This window comes from Myodes glareolus, chromosome 1 (genome assembly GCF_982192425.1).
Source record: "Myodes glareolus chromosome 1, mMyoGla1.1, whole genome shotgun sequence".
Classification (NCBI taxonomy): Eukaryota; Metazoa; Chordata; class Mammalia; order Rodentia; family Cricetidae; genus Myodes; species Myodes glareolus.
In genome coordinates, this window is record NC_142026.1 from 56,519,039 (window position 1) to 56,524,272 (window position 5,234).

General features: G+C 43.6%; 1 long non-coding RNA gene across 1 annotated transcript; it reads right to left on the reverse strand.

Annotated features, from left to right (window-relative positions):
• On the reverse strand, positions 1–4,827 carry LOC148123360 (uncharacterized). The gene is made up of 2 exons (XR_015738051.1): positions 979–4,827; positions 1–653 (listed from the first exon to the last, which is right to left on the reverse strand). It is a non-coding gene; the product is annotated as an uncharacterized LOC148123360 (long non-coding RNA).
• Positions 4,828–5,234: the final 407 nt, after the last annotated feature.

Genomic DNA, 5,234 nt, shown 5'->3' on the forward strand with positions numbered 1-5,234 from the left:
TTGCTGCAATCACACGAGGTTTAATCGACAAGGTGGGAACCAGTGCACTGGGGCCGAGACTCATAACCCACGCAGGGGAAGAGTTCAACCCCGAGTAGCTGGGAGAAGGGGTTTTTAAGGGATGTTCTTTTTTAAAAATAATGATGATGGGATGGCCCCGCAGCTCGCAGAGTCCGGCAAGGATGGCCGTGAGTCCCTGCAGCGCCATGTGGCCGGGGGAGTCAGACAGGCGGTTACAGCGGATAAAAGGCTCATAGGACATAGTATTATTTAAAGAAGAGGGAGACATTTATTGCTTAAAGGAGAGAAAACAGAGAGAAAACAAAGATACACGTACATACGAGATGAAACAAACACACACGCATGCATACACACACACACACACACACACACACACACACACACACACACACACACACACACGCGCGCGCGCGCGCGCACAAAGTAGAAGGTTAGACATTACAGGTTGAAGGAATTGGGGCGGCGAATTCTCAAGACTGCTTCCGGCTGATTTGTGGGCGTCGTCTTTGGGGGGGTGTGGGGGTGAGGGAGATCCGAGAGAAGCTGGGTGCTGGTCACGTCTTGGCATAGCTGGTCTCTGTTTCCGACAGGACAGGTGTCTGTGGCATGGAAATGTCTGGTGTCCCTTGGACCTGGTTAGGGTATTGGCAGGAAAGAGGACAAAGTTAAATTGAGAAAAAATTTTAGGACCAGGGTACTGAGAGGTTTGTATCTGACCTGATTACGGTGTTTTTTTTTTAAATTTGGCTCCCTGTAACTTATAAGAAAAACAGAAGTTTTAGACATATATATTATATTAAGAACTCCTTGGGTTTGTAAAAACAGAAATTATAATGAAAAATATTTTTATTTGGTGAGACAACCTGGCAAAACCTCTCAGCTATCAGACTGTCAGAGATCTTTGAGAAGGATAAGATTTTACTTGAGTTACTGATTAAAAAATGACAGAGAACTTACTTGGTTGGCACCCAGAGCTACTCTTTGGTCCTCCCTGGTCGCTGAAGGTTGCATTTGACCTTTGTTGTTTAGTGCAGAGCTGCCAGGCTTTTGAAGACTCTGTGGACCAAGAAATCTTTAGGAAGACAGGACTACCTTACCTGCGCAGCTAGACTGTCGATTCCAGGGATTATGTCCACATTTGGAGGTCTCCAGTTTAGGTGATAGGCAGTTTTTGCCTAATGGTCAGCGCTTGGCAGTCAAAGCAAACTGCAGATGGACGGTGGTCAGTGACGTGACCGTCTGTCTTTTGTCTTCTTGGAGGAAACAGAGTGTTTGCTAGGAGCCAACCTGTCTCTTTTGGTTATGAGAAGTTTTTTAAATAATTAAACATTTAAATATTGCATTCCCCAGATCTTTGAGCAGTTGAGGGCTGATTATTAGGTATAGTTGTATTATAGAATCTGTCTGGAAGATTGGGTTTGAGTTTGACTGTATTGACTCTTAATAAGTAAGATCCACATTTGTAAAAAGACAGACAGAAAGAAAAAAAAACTGTTTGTAACATTAAGATCAGTGGCAGAACTGACAATGGTAAAAAACAGCTTAAAAGTACATACCAGTTTATGATTTTGTAGTCTGAAACGAGATGAAATGAACAATCATTATATATAGAGAACAGGAATTAGGCAAAGTTTATGTTTCTGATGGGCCCTATCAGAAAGCATGTCACTATGCAAAACACCTGTAATCACAGCTAAGGAGGGGATTTTAGTGAACACTGAGGAGGGGGAGGGGAAAGCGGGACATACATAACAGTGGGAGGGCCTGGTGATCTGGCTCTCAGTGAATCTAGCAATAAAGTCACCTGACCCCAATGAACATGGCGGCGGCCACATGTTGCGACTTGAATGGAAAGACCGCGGGAATTTTAAAAGCCAGGGGCCGCCTGGTTGTTATCCAGAGTCTGAATCGTGAAAAACCCGCATAAACAGACAATTTAAGGCATATTTAGGCTGGTACAACTTGCTTTCCCAGGTCAAGAGCATGAAAAACCTGCAAAAAACCATGGCATCACCCGCAAAAAACCGTGGCATCTCGAGCCTATGGGGAACGGCTCCCCGTTTAGGTGAGATGCAAATCGACCACCCAGGACATGTGGGGGAGCGTCCTCAATTCCACATGTGGTGGGTATTGGCCGAACCGGATCAGCCAATTACGACCGCGAGAAAGGTTGGAAGGAAGAAAAGACTGAAATAAAAAAGAAGAAGCCTGAGAACCCTGGGTCCCCAGGTGCAGGAATGCACGGGCTTAACAGAGGACACAAGCCGTAATGGATGCCAGCGACGGGGCAGAAAGTACCCCTCCCCGAGCCCAGAAACACTGGGAGGACCGGTCAATCACGGGTTAAAAGGCTCAGATAAGCTGGCTGGAGTGAGGAAACTTACAATTAGAAGCCGGTGTTGTTTGTAGAAATGTGGTCCAGGCAGTTGGCGGGGTTGTGAAGTCCCTTGGTCCAATTCAATCCCGGAAGTTGGTGGTCAGAGTCCCGAAGGAAAGGTGAACTCTGGCCTTTGGCGGGTGAATATCCGAGTCACGGCACCAAAATATTGTTCTTTTTAAAAAATAATGATGATGGAATGGCCCCGTGGCTCGCAGAGTCCAGCAAGGATGGCGGTGAGTCCCTGTAGCGCCATGCGGCCGGAGGAGTAAGGCAGGCGGTTACAGTGGATAAAAGGCTCATAGGACATAGTATTATTTAAAGAAGAGGGAGACATTTATTGCTTAAAGGAGAGAAAACAGAGAGAAAACAAAGACACACGTACATACGAGACGAAACACACACACACACACACACACACACACACACACACACACGCATACACACACGCGCGCGCGCACGCGAGAAGATGGCGGCGGGAGGAGGGTCAAAAGTGGCTGGGATGGGCGTGGTTAGTTCTTAAAGTGTACCAATGGAATAATAGAAACCACAGCCCATCATCTGAAAGGGGTAGGGAGGGTGTCACAGAAAATTCTGAAAATACCAGTGAGGATCACAAGGGGGGCAACTCCCTATTCCTCAAGGTTATTCTCAGGATTACAATCTACTTTTTTCTTCAGCTAGTTCCTGAAACACTGAACCAGCTAATTCTAGATTTCTGATTCTTCTCTCCCTGCTTAGATTTTTGGCTCTATTTTTTCCTGCTGGGGGGGGGGTCTGGATTTATCCAGGTCTTTCAGCTACGGAGGGCGAGAGGGACGAATAAGCACATCATGTAGAGTAAAGTTGGACATTTCTTAGCGGGGTTATGGAGGGGAAGGAAAAGGGGGAGAAGGGGGGAGAAAGACAGAGAAAAAAGAGAGAGAGGGGTGGGGAGAAGAGAAGAGACAGAGAAGGGTTAAAGGAAAAGTGGGGAGAGAGGCAGAAGCTGCCTCTTTGAGAGAGGGAGACAGAAAGAGAGAGCTCGGGCTGGAAGCTGAAGATCAGCCTGCCTCAACAGATGGGGGAGGGAGTGGGCGTGGTTTGTCTCTTAAAGAGACAGAACAATCATTACAGTTTCTGAATTCTTAAATAGAAAGGCATATCTTGGAAATTTATGTGTGCCAGGGAAAGGCTTGGCGATTGTAAAAAACAACAACAACAAAAAACTCTCTTCTTGCTGTTGTAAGTTTTGCACTGAACCTTAGGAAGAAGCTTGGATATTCCAACTTACTTTTTAATTCAGACATTGCAGGATTAAGACTTTGGCTTTGGTTCTCATATATTTCAGTTCTGCAACTGCAATGCTAGAAAATCAGTCTGAAGCTAATGTTTAAGGGTTGGTAAGAGGGTGCAGTGGGTACAGGATGCCCTGAGTTTCTTCCCCAGAACACACATGGTCGAAAGAAAGTCAATCTGACCACATGTGTGTTGTGGCACACACACACACACACACACACACACACAAAATGGTCACATTTTCCTATTATAAGCAAAACAACGTAAGTACCTATTAGAAATTAATTTTAATCACTGACTGAATATTAATTAGGAATATCATACAGAAAGATTGACTGTGCTAAATTATCCCAGAATGAAATAAAGCTTCATGACAATGTGTCTGAAGTTTATGAGATAAGAACATAACAAATACAATACTCTACAAAGATACATGTAAAATGACAAGTTATGAAAGTCAGAGAGTTTGGGACTTGTTTCTTGTTCATTCAAGGTTATTGTGCTTCTACCTCAAACAAAGGTCCTACCTTGTAGTAAATCAGAGAGTTCTGCTCTCTCAAGGCTATTGTCTACAGGTGTGGCTAGTTGCCAGACCTTGTGCTCCTGAAATAGGGAAGTAGTTGGTTCCTACCTCAAACAAAAGTCTAAGGCTCCAACTAAGTCCCAGTTCCCTTTATGAAAATAACTTGGGATTCCACCCAGGGAGTGGTTTGCCTACAGAGTGTTTGGTCTACAGTGTGAGTCTAGGACATGAGTGATGAAAGTAGCCCATGACTTTCAATTTGTATGTTAATGCAGTCTTTTGTTTTACTCCTACCTTTTAAGGTCAGGGGTATATTAACCAGTTGGAAATTAAACTGGTTAATTTAATTAATTGGTGAATTTTCAGTACTCACTGAAAAATTCCCTCCCGGTACTATCTAAACGTTTCTGTGTTTTATTATTTTCATTCGCGTCTTTGCATTCTTTACTATATTTCTAAATTCCCACGCCTCCACTCTTAAGAATGTATTTTTGTCGAGGCTGGCCCCCAACAGTATGGGTTTTACCTGCATGTATGTATATGTACCACATTCATGCCTGATTCTTGAGGAGGCCAGAAGAGGGTGTTGGATAGCCTGGAACTGCAATTATAGACAGTTTTCAGCCACCAAATGGGTGGTGAGAATCGAAAGTGAGTTCTCGATGCTCTTATTAATGAGCCACTGCTCCAGCCATGATGTCAGAATTTAAACATATATGCCTTGGCATAGATGAAATCTAGCTCATTTTAAGGACATATATGGAAATGATACTTCTCAAATCCATTGTAGTAGTTGTCATTATAGGAAGAAAGGATAGACTAGAAAATTGATGAGGAAGATGTTAATAAAGAAAAATGTGGCTACAAAAGAATATATGTATGAATATCACATAGGCTATCTCTGTAAAAGTATATGTTACAGGATATTTGTTTATACTGTGTGAAGATGTGTCATTGTGATTGGTTTAATAAAAAGCTGAATGGCTAATAGCTAAGCAGAACAAAATAGTGAGACTTCTGGGGAGAGAGAGGAAC